Genomic DNA, 15,798 nt, shown 5'->3' with positions numbered 1-15,798 from the left:
GAAGAGTGTTTTCCAACTTGGTTCCATTTTCCCCCTCACTTTCAGGCACCCCAATCAGACGTAGATTTGGTCTTTTTACATAATCCCATACTTCTTGCAGGCTTTGTTCATTTCTTTTTCTTCTTTTTTCTTTTGGTTTCTCTTCTCGCTTCATTTCATTCATTTGATCCTCAATCGCTGACATTCTTTCTTCCAGTTGATCGAGTTGGTTACTGAAGCTTGTGCATTTGTCACGTATTTCTCGTGTCATGGTTTTCGTCTCTTTCATTTCGTTTATGACCTTCTCTGCATTAATTACTCTAGCCATCAATTCTTCCACTTTTTTTTCAAGATTTTTAGTTTCTTTGCGCTGGGTACGTAATTCCTCCTTTAGCTCTGAGAAATTTGATGGACTGAAGCCTTCTTCTCTCATCTCGTCGAAGTCATTCTCTGTCCAGCTTTGATCCGTTGCTGGCGATGAGCTGCGCTCCTTTGCCGGGGGAGATGCGCTCTTATTTTTTGAATTTCCAGCTTTTCTGCCCTGCTTTTTCCCCATCTTTGTGGTTTTATCTGCCTCTGGTCTTTGATGATGGTGATGTACTGATGGGGTTTTGGTGTAGGTGTCCTTCCTGTTTGATAGTTTTCCTTCTAACAGTCAGGACCCTCAGCTGTAGGTCTGTTGGAGATTGCTTGAGGTCCACTCCAGACCCTGTTTGCCTGGGTATCAGCAGCAGAGGCTGCAGAAGATAGAATATTTCTGAACAGCGAGTGTACCTGTCTGATTCTTGCTTTGGAAGCTTCCTCTCAGGGGTGTACTCCACCCTGTGAGGTGTGGGGTGTCAGACTGCCCCTAGTGGGGGATGTCACCCAGTTAGGCTACTCCGGGGTCAGGGACCCACTTGAGCAGGGAGTCTGTCCCTTCTCAGATCTCAACCTCCATGTTGGGAGATCCACTGCTCTCTTCAAAGCTGTCAGACAGAGTCGTTTGCGTCTGCAGAGCCTTCTGCTGCGTTTGTTATTGTTTACTGTGCCCTGTCCCCAGAGGTGGAGTCTACAGAGACAGGCAGGTTTCATTGAGCTGCTGTGAGCTCCACCCAGTTCGAGCTTCCCAGCAGCTTTGTTTACCTACTTAAGCCTCAGCAATGGCGGGCGCCCCTCCCCCAGCCTCGCTGCTGCCTTGCCGGTAGATCACAGACTGCTGTGCTAGCAATGAGGGAGGCTCTGTGGGTGTGGGACCCTCCCGGCCAGGTGTGGGATATGATCTCCTGGTGTGCCTGTTTGCTTAAAGCGCAGTATTGGGGTGGGAGTTACCTGATTTTCCAGGTGTTGTGTGTCTCAGTTCCCCTGGCTAGGAAAAGGGATTCCCTTCCCCCTTGCGCTTCCCAGGTGAGGCAATGCCTCGCCCTGCTTCAGCTCTCGCTGGTTGGGCTGCAGCAGCTGACCAGCACTGATCCTCCGGCACTCCCCAGTGAGATGAACCCAGTACCTCAGTTGAAAATGCAGAAATCACCGGTCTTCTGTGTCGCTCGCGCTGGGAGTTGGAGACTGGAGCTGTTCCTATTCGGCCATCTTGCTCCGCCCCTGCCTATACTCTTTTTTGGAGTAATCAACAACTAAACAAGCAATTCCAACATAACGTAATAAGTGTTGCAACAGGAAAAATACAGGGAGCTATGAGAGGAATAGGGGCATCTAACTCAGGCTAAGAAAAGTTGGATTAGGCTTCCTGAAGAAACTGACAACCAACCTGAGACAGGCTCGAAGAATGAATTACTATTATTAGGTGAATGGTGGTGGGGGATATGGAAGAGGAAAAATGTTTTGACGTATGATAGGAGATGAAAAAATTGTAGCAATTAAAATTATATAATTATAGTTATGTAAAATGATCACAAATATATGATTATGTATATAATCAACATGTCATATTATTTTATTTAATATAAATAAAATCAACATGTCATATTATTTAATATAATCAATATTAAGTATTATATTAATAAAAATAATTATATTTATATATGGTAATTACATAATATGTAATTATATAATACATTAATACATAATATAGTATAACTATATATATAATTAAGTATAATTCCATGATAACATCATGAAACATTATGATTATGATCACACCTTATTAGGGACACAAAAAGTGTTTGATAAAAATTAAAGTTGAAAGAGATTTTTAGACTATTGAATCTATTTTGCAGATGGAGAAACTGGCTCAGAAGGAGAGGAAGTGACTTTTCCCTATATCACACAGTGAATTAGTGAACTGAGGTAAAAGCCAGCAAGTGTCACTTGGCAAAGACTGTGGCTCCTGGGCATGAGAGACAGCAGGTGCAGAGGCATGCTTAGGTGGAGTTGAGCTAGATGTAACAGGACTATTTCTTGTAGAGGGTCTTCATCCTGGTTAACAAGAATACGAGTGATTGTGTAATGTGTGTATGGGAGACGTTGTCTGGGAATGGTGATAGAAATGAATATTTGTGCCCAGAGCTAAGCAGTTTGACCCAGCTGTTTTGGGGAGTAATGGGAAGTCTGGGGACACTACCCCTGAGACCTGGAGGATGTGTACAGCTTTTTTTTTGACCGAGATGAGTCCTCGTGCCAGCTAGCTCATTCCTAGGTAACCTGGGCCTCTAGAGTCACTCATTAAATAATCCTGCTGATCCTTTCCCATATATACTTACATAATACTGCATATAGTTGACCCTTAAACAATGCAGGGGTTTGGAGTGCTGTCCCATCAAACAGTCGAAAGTCCATGCATAACTTTTGACATCCCTAAACTCAACTACTAATAGCGTACTGTTGACTGGAAGACTTGCCAACAACACAGTTGATTAACACATATTCTATGTGTCATATGTATTATTTACCATATTCTTGCAGGAAAGTAGGCTAGAGAAAATAAAATGGTATTAAGAAAATCATAATGAAGACAAAATATGTTTACTGTTCATTCAGTGGAATTAGATGATCATAAAGGTCTTTATCCTTATCATCTTCATGGTAAGTAGGCTAAGGAGGAGGAGGTTAAGGAGGAGTTGGTCTTGCTGTCTCAGGGGTGACAGAGAAAGAAGAGATAGAGGTCGAGAAGGTGGAAGAGACAGGCACAGTCAGTGTAACTTTTCAGAAATACATTCAATTTTTGTCTGACTTTTTTGCTTGTTCATTTCTCTAAAAATGTTTCTATATGGTGCCCCTTCTTACTTCTACCATTTGTTTTTGTTTTAGTGCCTGTATCATACCATAGAAGGGCCTATGTCATAAAAGAAGTTAAAAAGCAGTCCTGAATAGTCAGAAGCCTTCTGCCAGACTGTCTAATGTCAGCTTGTTTTCTGGCACTGCTGCTTCTATGTTTTTTTCCTCATTGTTTGATCCTGGCTTAGAAGCATTCTTCTCCATCAAGTCATCTTCCGTTAATTCCTCTGGTGTGGTGTCTAGTCACTCTTGAATTTTGACAAGATCTATTTCTTGAAACTCTTTGCCCCACCTTTTGTTTTTTTGCCATATCCACAATATCTTTTATAATTTCCTTGATTAGCTCTGTCATAAATCCTGTGAAGTCACGCACAGCATTTGGACACAGTTTTCTCAAGCAGAGTTTATTATCTCAGGCTTAATGGCTTTCACCACTTTTTCTACAACAATGATGGCGTCTTTAATGGTGTAATCTTTCTAGACTTTCATGATGGCCCTCTCCTGGGGTTCTCTTCCAAGGCATTGACAATCCTTTCCATAGAGTATGTGTATAATGAGCCTTAAAGGTCCTTATGACTCCCTGTTCTAGAGGCTGAATTAGAAACATATTTGGGGACAAGTATATGATTTCAGTGCCTTTGCTGTTGAACTCACGGGGCTCTGGGTGGCCAGGTGCACTGTCCAATATCAAAATAACTTTAAAAGGCAGTCCCTTACTGGCAAGGTATTTCCTGACTTCAATCACAAGGTATTGATGAAACCAATCCAGGAAAAGTGTTCTTGTTGTCCAGGCCTTCTTGTGGTACAATCAAAACACTGGCTGCTGGTGTTTATATTTTCCCTTCAAGGCTCAAGGGTTAGCAGATTTAAAGATAAGGGCAGTTGTGATCATAAACTCAACTGCATTTGCACAAAACAGTAGAGTTATCTAGCCCTTTCTGCCTTAAATCCTGGTGCTACCTTCTCTTCCTTACTAATACATGTCCTTTGTGGTGTTTCCCCATCCACCCACCCACCCCCACAGAATAGACCACATTCATCTGCATTAAAAACCTGCTCAGGCAGGTATCTTTTCTCCTCAAGGATTTTCTTAATGGTGTTTGGGAACTCATCTGCTGCCTCTTGATCAGCAAGAAGCTGCTTCTCTTGTTATCTTGACATTTTTAAGGCAAACCTCTTTCTAAATCATCAAACCATCCTTTGCTGGCATTAAATTCTCCAGCTTTAGATCCTTCACCTTCCTTTTGCTTTGTCATATAACAACTTTGCTTTTTCTTGAAACAAATTTGAGTCTATAGGTATGCCTTTTTTATAGCCTCATTTTCAAATGAGATTAAAAGGACACTTCACAAAAAATACATGGTTTTTGAACCTGTTGGTGTAGTTGCAGCGATGGCTTCACAAATTCCCTTTTTCCACAATGGTCCTTACACTGGATTCTTTTATCTAGAAATGGCAGGCAACAGCAACTGCAGTTGCAGACTCCAATTTATGGTACATACCAAGCAATTCAAGTTTTTCTTGTCATGTCATGACTTTTCTCTGCTTCTTGGGAGCAATTCCAGCATCACTAGTGGTACTTTGTATGGGTCCCATGGTTTTTATTCAAGGCTTATGATATTGCACTAAACATGACAAAAAATTAATGCAAGAACTGGCCAGGCACGGTGGCTCATGCCTGTAATCCCAGTACTTTGGGAGGCCGAGGCGGGCAGATCACGAGATCAGGAGATTGAGACCATCCTGGCTAACACGGTGAAAGCCCATCTCTACTAGAAATACAAAAAATTAGCTGGGCATGGTGGAATGCGCCTGTAGTCCCAGCTACTCGGGAGGCAGGAGAATTGCCTGAACCCAGGAGGTGGATGTTGCAGTGAGTCAAGATCACACCATTGCATTCCAGCCTAGAGACAGAGCTAGACTCTGTTTCAAAAATTTAAAAAAAAAGCAAGAACTGAGAGAAATCAATTCTCATTTCTCTCAGTTCCTGTATATTTTTGTTTATGGTGATATGTAATTTACTGGAGAGACCAATTTCTTATGTGGAAATGGTATTACAAGATTTTTAAAATACTGTGTATTTTATTTTACGTTTATGTAACTTAGGATACATGTGCAGAATGTGCAGTTTTGTTACATAGGTATACATGTGCCATGGTGGTTTGTTACATCCATCCACCTGTCACCTATATTAGGTATTTCTCCTAATGCTATCCTTCCCCTAGCCCCCCAACCCCCACAGGTCCCAGTATGTGATATTCTCCTCCCTGTGTCCATGTGTTCTCATTGTTCAACTCCCACTTATGAGTGAGAACATGAGGTGTTTAGTTTTCTGATCTTGTGATAGTTTGCTGAGAATGATGGTTTCCAGCTTCATCCATGTCCCTACAAAGGACATGAACTCATTCTTTTTTATGTCTGCATAGTATTCCATGGTGTATATGTGCCACATTGTCTTAATCCAGTATGTCATTGATGGACATTTGGGTTGGTTCCAAGTCTTTGCTACTGTGAATAGTGCCACAATAAACATACATGTACATGTGTCTTTATCATAGATTGATTTCTAATCCTTTAGATATATGCCCAGTAATGGGATTGCTAGGCCAAATGGTATTTCTAGTTCTAGATCCTTTAGGAATTGCCACACTGTCTTTCACAATGGTTGAACTAATTTACATTTTCACCAACAGTGTAAAAGTGTTCCTATTTTTCCATAACTCTCCAGCATCTGTTGTTTCCTAACTTTTTTTTTTTTTTTTTTGAAATTTTAAAGCTGGGTGTCTGGGGGAGACATCACATGTCTGCAGATTCTGTGATGCCCCCTGAGCCGTAAAACCAGCAAGTTTTTATTAGGGATTTTCAAAAGGGGAGGGAGTGTATGAATAGGGTGTGGGTCACAGAGATCACATGATTCACAAGTTAATAAAATATCACAAAGCAAATGGAGGCAGGGCGAGATCACAGGACCACAGGATGGGGTGAAAGTAAAATTGCTAATGCAGTTTTGGGCATGCATTGTTATTGATAACATCTTATCAGGAGACAGAGTTTGAGAGCAGACAACCTGTCTGACCGAAATTTATTGGGCAGGAATTTCCTCATCCTAATAAGCCTGGGAGCACTACAGGAGACCAGAGCTTATTTCATCCCTTCGTCTTTGACAGTAAAAGACAGCTGCCTCCAAGGGGGCCATTTAGAGGCCTAAGCTCAGGGGCACATTCTCTTTCTCTGGGATGTTCCTTGCTGAGAAAAAGAATTCAGCGATATTTCTCCTATTTGCTTTAGAAAGAAGAGAAATATGGCTCTGTTTCACCCAGCTCACTGGCAGTCAGAGTTTAAGGTTATCTCTCTTGTTCCCTGAATTTTGCTGTTATCCTATTCTTTTTTCAAGATGCCCAGATTTCATATTGTTCAAACACACATGCTCTACAAGCAATTTGTGCAGTTATCGCAATCATCACAGGGTCTTGAGGTGACATACATCCTCCTCAGCTTACAAAGATGACAGGATTAAGAGATTAAAGTAAAGACAGGCATAGGAAATCACAAGGGTATTGACTGGGGAAGTGATAAGTGTCCATGAAATCATCACAATTTATGTTCAGAGATTGCAGAAAAGACACGCATAAGAAATTATAAAAGCATTAATTTGGGGAACAAATAAATGTCCATGAAATCTTCACAATTTATATTCTTCTGCCATGGCTTCAGCTGGTCCCTCCGTTTGGGGTCCCTGACTTCCCACAACAATTTGATTCTTCTCTCTTTTATTCTTTGTTAGTCTTGCTAGCAGTCTATCTATTTAGCTGGTTTTTTCAAGAAAACACCTCCTGGATTCATTGATGTTTTGAAGGGTTTTTTTTGTGTCTCTATCTCCTTCAGTTCTGCTCTGATCTTAGTTGTTTCTTGCCTTCTGCTAGCTTTTGAATTTGTTTGCTCTTGCTTCTCTAGTTCTTTTTTTTTTTTTTAATTTATTTATTATTATTAAACTTCAAGTTGTAGGGTACATGTGCACAACGTGCAGGTTTGCTACATATGTATACTTGTGCCATGTTGGTGTGCTGCACCCATCAACTCCTCATTTACATAAGGTATAACTCCCAATGCAATCCCTCCCCTCTCCCCCCTCCCCATGATAGGCCCCGGTGTGTGATGTTCCCCTTCCCGAGTCCAAGTGATCTCATTGTTCAGTTCCCGCCTATGAGTGAGAACATGCGGTGTTTGGTTTTCTGTTCTTGTGATAGTTTGCTGAGAATGATGGTTTCCAGCTGCATCCATGTCCCTACAAAGGACACAAACTCATCCTTTTTTATGGGTGCATAGTATTCCATGGTGTATATGTGCCACATTTTCTTAATCCAATCTGTCACTGATGGACATTTGGGTTGATTCCAAGTCTTTGCTATTGTGAATAGTGCTGCAATAAACATACGTGTGCATGTGTCTTTACAGCAGCATAATTTATAATCCTTTGGGTATATACCTAGTAATGGGATGGCTGGGTCATATGGTACATCTAGTTCTAGATCCTTGAGGAATCGCCATACTGTTTTCCATAATGGTTGAACTAGTTTACAATCCCACCAACAGTGTAAAAGTGTTCCTATTTCTCCACATCCTCTCCAGCACCTGTTGTTTCCTGACTTTTTAATGATCACCATTCTAACTGGTGTGAGATGGTATCTCATTGTGGTTTTGATTTGCATTTCTCTGATGGCCAGTGATGATGAGCATTTTTTCATGTGTCTGTTGGCTGTATGAATGTCTTCTTTTGAGAAGTGTCTGTTCATATCCTTTGCCCATTTTTTGATGGGGTTGTTTGTTTTTTTCTTGTAAATTTGTTTGAGTTCTTTGTAGGTTCTGGATATTAGCCCTTTGTCAGATGAGTAGATTGCAAAAATTTTCTCCCATTCTGTAGGTTGCCTGTTCACTCTGATGGTAGTTTCTTTTGCTGTGCAGAAGCTCTTTAGTTTAATGAGATCCCATTTGTCAATTTTGGCTTTTGCTGCTGTTGCTTTTGGTGTTTTAGACATGAAGTCTTTTCCTATGCCTATGTCCTGAATGGTATTGTCTAGGTTTTCTTCTAGGATTTTTATGGTCCTAGGTCTTACATTTAAGTCTTTGATCCATCTTGAGTTGATTTTTGTATAATGCGTAAGGAAGGGGTCCAGTTTCAGTTTTCTGCATATGGCTAGCCAGCTTTCCCAACACCATTTACTAAATAGGGAATCCTTTCCCCATTGCTTGTTTTTGTCAGGTTTGTCAAAGATCAGATGGTTGTAGATGTGTGGTGTTATTTCTGAGGCTTCTGTTCTGTTCCACTGGTCTGTATATCTGTTTTGATACCAGTGCCATGCTGTTTTGGTTACTGTAACCTTGTAGTATAGTTTGAAGTCAGGCAGCGTGATACCTCCAACTTTGTTCTTCTTGCCCAAGATTTTCTTGGCTATGTGGGCTTTTTTTTTTGGTTCCATATGAAGTTTAAAGTAGTTTTTTTCTAATTCTGTGTGTGAAGAAAGTCTGTAGTAGTTTGATAGGGAAAGCATTGAATCTATAAATTACTTTGGGCAGTAAGGCCATTTTCATGATATTGATTCTTCCTATCCATGAGCATGCAATGTTTTTCCATTTGTTTATGTCTTCTCTTATTTCCTTGAGCAGTGATTTTTGAAGAGGTACTTCATATCCCTTGTAAGTTGGATTCCTAAGTATTTTATTCTCTTTGCAGCAATTGTGAATGGGAGTTCACTCATGATTTGGCTCTCTGTTTGTCTGTTATTGGTGTATAGGAATGCTTGTCATTTTTGCACATTGATTTTGTACCCTGAGACTTTGCTGAATTTGCTTATTAGCTTAAGGAGATTTTGGGCTGAGATGATGAGGTTTTCTCAATATACAATCATGTCATCTGCAAACAGAGACAATTTGACTTCCTCTCTTCCTATTTGAATACGCTATATTTCTTTCTCTTGCCTGATTGCCCTGGTGAGAACTTCCAATACTATATTGAATAGGAGTGGTGAGAGAGGGTGTCCCTGCCTTGTGCCAGTTTTCAAAGGGAATGCTTCCATTTTTTCCCCATTCAGTATGATATTGGCTGTGGAGAGCTCTTGTTATTTTGAGATATATTCAATTAATACCTAGTTTATTAAGAGTTTTCAGCATGAAAGGCTGTTGAATTTTTTTTAAGGCCTTTTCTGCATCTATTGCGATAATCATGTGGTTTTTGTCATTGGTTCTGTTTATGTGATGGATTATGTTTATTGATTTCCATATGTTGAACCAATTACACAATTCTGACTGAAAAATTAAAATTGGGCAAACTTACCACTCAATGAGTGCCAAAGTTGTTGCTCTCAGATCAGCTAAAGGCAAGAGCAAAGCTTTCAATGGAAATTTTAAAGCAGCTGGATGATCCAACTTTGAAAATGCTTTGTAGAAGCATTTCTTCAAAGAATTATAACAAGAGATGTAACATGGCTTTATCAGTACGATCCTGAAGAAAATGTACAATCAAAGCAATGGCCACTGAGAGGTGGAAGCTGTCTAGTCAAAGCGAAAGTGAACCAGTCAAGAGCAAAAGTCATTGGAACAGTTTTTTGGGATGTTCAAGGCATTTTGTTATTGACTTTCTAAAGGGTCAAAGAACATTAACGTTTGCTTATTATGAAAGTATTTTGAGAAAGTTAGACAAAGCTTTAGCAGAAAAATGCACAGAAGAGTTTCACTAGAGTCTTTCTCTACAACAAAGCTTCTGCTCATTTTTCAATAGGAAATCATTAGGATCCACTTTACTGTCCTGATTTGGCTTCTTCTGACTTCTTTTTGTTTCCTTATTCTTAAAAAAATCTTTAAAGGACACCCATTTTTGTTCAGTTAATAATGTAAAAAATACTACACTAACATGGTTAAGTATCCAGGACACTCAGTTCTTCAGGAATGTTTTAAATGGTTGGTATTATCACTTACAAAAGTGTTTTGAACTTGCTGGAGCTTCTATTGAGAAATAAAGTTTACATTTTTAGTTTTTCTTTTTAAATTTCATTTTTTGTAAATGTTTGAAGTCCAAGATTGAAGAGATTGGTATTTCTGGATGGAAATAAAAACCCGGAAGGGAACTAAATGGAAGTTCTAAATTCGTTCCAGCATTTAGGTTTGCAACAAGAAAATATACTAGTTTAATTCTTGTTCTTTAACTTTTCATCTGGAAACACTTAAGATTTTCCCTTTATTATGGAAATTCAAGATTTTACCAGGATGTGTCTTGGTATGATTGCATGGCATATTTCTGCCGGGAATCTGTTGTATTTTCAGTCCGATGGTTCAAATCTTTCTTTAGCAAAGGAAATTTTTCTTCTGTTTCTTTGATTATGGCTTCCTTTTTGGCCTTTCTACTTGCTCTTCCTAAAAGTCCTCCTAAATATTTAAAGCTATCCTCCATATTGCTGAATTAATATCTCTTAATTTTTCTCTTGGTCTTCTTGCTTTACATTCTGATAGAGTTCCTTATAGACACCCTGTGGAATGTCTTCCAAACATGGGTTCTCAGCTATGTTTATAGCTTTCACCTATTTGCTTGAGTTTTAAATTTTGGTAATATGTTTCCATTTCCAAGTCTTTTCATAGTCTTCAGTTGCACCTGATTAGTAATTATCTTTAATTCCATGTTGAAAAATTTTCTATACTAGAGAAAAAGTAGATTAAAAAACAAAACATAAGCATAAAACTCTGGAAAACAACTATAACCGAAAGAAAAGAGAAGAAAGAATTGTTAAAGCAATAGGAAGAAAACAGGAGAGGTGATGTCATGAAAGCAAAACAAGGAAGGGTTTGAATAAGAGAGAAATATGAAAACATTTTTAATTCTGCAAGCAATTAAAAGGGAAATGAAAAAGTACATGCAATTTTTATAGTGTCAAGCAAAGTTTAGGCTCTGGGTAAGCAATACAAAAAAACCAAATAGCATAAAAAGACTCCAAAAACATTTGCCTCTGTGACCATAGCTTTGAGCTTTACAATAAAATCATCAGGATGAATAAGCTAACAACTCTGATTTGATCACTATAGATTATATACATCAAGACATCACTATGTACCCCATGAATATGTACAGTTATTATTTGTCAATTTAAAAAATTAATTAAATCTTTAAAAAAAGAAGACTACACACTCTCAAATGTTGGAGTCAAAAACTTGAGTTTCAAATTCAGTTTTGCTACTTACTGAGCAGAATATTTGTATTAATGTCAGGTGGTCAAGTTGAATACTTGTCTTAATATCAGGTGGTCAGTTGAACCTCTGAATTCTTTTTTTTTTTTTTTTTTTTTTGTGACAGAGTTTTTGCTCTTGTTGCCCAGGATGGAGTTCAATGGCACGATCTCAGCTCGCTGAAACCTCTGCCTCCCAGTTTCAAGCAATTCTCCTGCCTCAGTCACTCGAGTAGCTGGGATTACAGGTGCCCACCACCATGCCCAGCTAATTTTTGTATTTTTAGTAGAGATGGGGTTTCACCATGTTGGCCAGGATGGTCTTGAACTCCTGATCTCAGGTGATCCACCTGCCTCAGTCTCCCAAAGTGCTGGGATTACAGGCGCGAACCACTGCACAAGGCCTGATTTCTTATCTAAAGGTTATTTAGGATAATTGAATGGGAAAACAAATTTAAACTAATTAATACAGGAATCATCAAAGTACAGCCTTCCTGCTGCCTGTTTATGAATGTAAAGTTTTGCTTGTTTGTTTGTTTGTTTTTGAGACCTAGTCTTAGTAGCCCAGGCTGAGTGCAGTGGCATGATCTCAACTCACTGCAACCTCTGCCTCCTGAGTTCAAGCGATTCTCCTGTTTCAACCACTTGAGTAGCTGGAATTACAGGCATGCACCACCACGCCTGGTTAATTTTTGTATTTTTAGTAGAGACAGGGTTTCACCATGTTGGCTAGGCTGGTCTGGAACTCCTGACCTCAGGTGATCCACTTGCCTCAGCCTCCCAAAGCGATGGGATTACAGGCGTGAGCCACTGCGCCCAGCCCATGAATGTAAAGTTTTATTGGAACATAAAAACAAAACAAAACAAAACAAAAAAACGGTCATGAGGAAAGTGAAAGGAGGAAATCGCAATTTAGATGACAACCAAACTAAAGTTATAAGATGGTACCGTGATGCAAGTAAATGAAGGCTTGGGAGAAAAGGTGAAGGATCAATGCCCCCACCCCTCAGCTGTGCCACACTGATCAGGTTTCTTAACTGTTCTAAGTCTTGTTTTCCTCATCCATAAAATAAGAATTGCCATATTAGCGTCTTAAGTTTGTTCTGAGTATTAAATGAGAATGTCTGAAAACACTTAAGAAAATGCTTGGCACATTATAAGCTTTTAATAAATGTTCGTTCTTAATAGCATTATCACTAATAGATTAATTAAAATACACCATTTGGACATTAATGATCTGGAAAACTATCCACCAGAGGGCAACAGCTTGTAAAAGATGGGCACGAAACAATAAGACAGACAAAATTATCATTTATTGAGTGCTAGGTTTGTTTCCAGGGCTATGTTCAACCCCTCCACATGACAAACAGTGAAAGAATTGGGATTCATTGGCCCGGAAAAGAGAAAACCTAGTGAGGGGGCTGTGATTAAGGCATCATGTGGATCAGTGTGATAATTACGGCCAGGTATTTGAAATGCTGGTGTTTGGTGTCAAGGGGTCTCCATGGACAGAACTAGTAAACAATAAATGTTACTCCAGGAAAGTAGAGCAGTTCAACATACAGATTTTGCCTCTAACAATTGTAGTCATCCCAGAATCAATAGTTCAAGCCAAGACTGGATGGACCTTTGACATACATGTTATTGTGGGAATTTCTCATTGTGTGGTTGAATCTTGAATGTCCAAAAACAAACATAGTCTCTCTCTCTTGTCCAGGCTGGAGTGCTCTGGCATGATCTCAGCTCACTGGAACCTCCATCTCCTGGTTCAGGTGATTCTCCTGCCTCAGCTTCCTGAGTAGCTGGGATTACAGGTGTGCACCACCATGTCCTGCTAATTTTTGTATTGTTAGTAGAGATGGGGTTTCGCCATGTTGGCCAGGCTAATCTTGAACTCCTGATCTCAGGTAATCTGCCCGCCTCGGCCTCCCAAAGTGTTGGGATTACAGGCATGAAGCACTGAACCTAGCCAAAATTTTTTCACTCTTATGCAGTCTTCTCAGCTACCTAGTGTATGGGGTCATGAATTTAAAAGTTGTTTATATAATAGATTGTGCTTTTCTAGCTGGCTCAAAAACACTATCAGTAGCAGCGTGTGAGTAACCTAACATGATAAATATCAGTAAGGGAAGGGCTAAATCTTATGAGAATTCTGGTATTTTCAACATCAAGATGAATTGAAGGACCTAATCACTTTCTCTGTATCAGCATAAGGAAATCTGTTTTGGGGTAATGTAAAACAAAGAAGCTTGGGTTTACCTGTTGGTCAGAAAGACCATGAAATGTCAGCAAAGGCTTAGTAGCATTTTCTCCAACTACTTAGGGAAAACAATGAAAAGAACAGCAAGTCCCCTACACACACACACACACACACACACACACGTGCACACACATTTCTTAGGTTATTTGCTCAGAGACAATTATTAGCATCTAATCTGTATCTTCAAAGCCTAGGGAAAGGTTCTGCTTTTAAATAAAACCTTTTTTTCCCTTCCTTTTTCTCCTCTTGCTTCCTCTTTTTAATTCCTATTTCTTCAAAACTGATTTGAAGAGAAGATAAGTGAATTAATAAGACTCGTGTTAGTTTAAAAAGACATTCTGAATAATTCCAGTAATCTTGTATAGAAAAATATAGCTGAAAAACTAATACAACTATGTACCAGAATTAATTATTCTATTTTTGTTATTCTATTTATGTTACTATTTATGCTTACAAAAAGACAAATAAAGATCAAATAATATATGAATTAAGCAGAATAAGAAAGAGAAAAACTAATGTGTCTACCAGAACGACGCTATGGTGGCTTTGAATGAAAAGTCAATCTTCTGGTTATTTGGACTCTATCCCTTTACCTCCATCCTGCATCATCAATTTCTGCCTCATTACTGGACAGCAACACAAACACACATAGATATATACTTTATAACCTAGTTGCAAAAATAATACCTCCTGACCTTGCTTCTTCCACTGTATACTATCTCATTTTCTTTCCTCTTATTAAAAGCAAAACATATTTTTAAAAAAAGTATTGTCATCTCTTCTCTCCATTTCTTTACTTTATTATATTTTTAGCCTTCTCTGATACAGCCCCTGAGTCCACTAAGGCTCCTTCTGTCAAGTTTATCAGTGATCTCTATAGAACTCTATTGGTGAGTTCTTTATTCTCCTCTTTCTACAGTAAACATATAGTTTTTTTTTTTTCTTTTTTTGAGATGGAGTCTTGCTCTGTCACACAGGATGGAGTGCAGTGGTGAGATCTTGGCTCATTGCAACCTCCACCTCACGTGTTCATGTGATTCTCCTGCCTCAGCCTCCTCAGTAGCTGGGACTACAGGTGTGTGCCACCACACCTAGCTAATTTTTGTGTTTTTAGTAGAGACAGGGTTTCACCATGTTGGCCAGGCTGGTCTCGAACTCCTGACCTCAGGTATCCACCTGCCTTGGCCTCTCAAAGTGCTGGAATTACAGCAGTGAGCCACTGTGCCTGGCCTAGAGTAAACATATAATTTATTATCCAAACCAGGAGATGTTTGGGATAAAGAAGCACTAAACTAATGAATGTTATTTGATTTTTTGAAATATTAATATATTGGGTGAAAAAATATATATATATATATTTTAAGACGGAGTCTTGCTCTGTCACCCAGGCTGTAGCATAATCTCGGCTCACTGCAAGCTCCACTTCCCGGGTTCATGCCATTCTCCTGCCTCAGCCTCCTGAGTAGCTGGGACTACAGGTGCCTGCCACCACGCCAGGCTAATTTTTTTTGTATTTTTAGTAGAGACGGGGTTTCACCGTGTTAGCCAGGATGGTCTGGATCTCCTGACCTCGTGATCCGCCTGCCTCGGTCTCCCAAAGTACTGGGATTATAGGCGTGAGCCACTGCGCCTGGCTGAAAAATATATGTTTATTAAATTGGTAAACTGTTAACACAGTTTTATTAAAAACATTTTCATAAATAATTTCTAAAAATAAAATATATTTACGCTTGAGGTAAAATCAAAATTTTATTTATTGCTACTTATATATTAAACTATATTTATATTATTGGTCATCTGACCATCAACAACAACATAAACAGAATAATTATTCCTGGTACATAGGCACAGAGTTTCAGTTTTTTGGCTGTATCTATCTCTCATACAAGCTCATTGGATTATTTTTCTAAAAGTGTACTTTATTATTATTATTATTATACTTTAAGTTCTAGGGTACATGTGCATAGCATGCAGGTTTGTTACATATGTATACTTGTGCCATGTTGCTGTGCTGCACCCATCAACTCGTCAGCACACATCAATTCGTCATTTACATCAGGTATAACTCCCAATGCAATCCCTCCCCCCTCCCCCCTCCCCATGATAGGCCCCTGTGTGTGATGTTTCCCTTCCCGA

This window comes from Chlorocebus sabaeus, chromosome 20 (genome assembly GCF_047675955.1).
Source record: "Chlorocebus sabaeus isolate Y175 chromosome 20, mChlSab1.0.hap1, whole genome shotgun sequence".
Taxonomy (NCBI): Eukaryota; Metazoa; Chordata; class Mammalia; order Primates; family Cercopithecidae; genus Chlorocebus; species Chlorocebus sabaeus.
Note: the sequence above shows the minus strand (reverse complement) of the source record.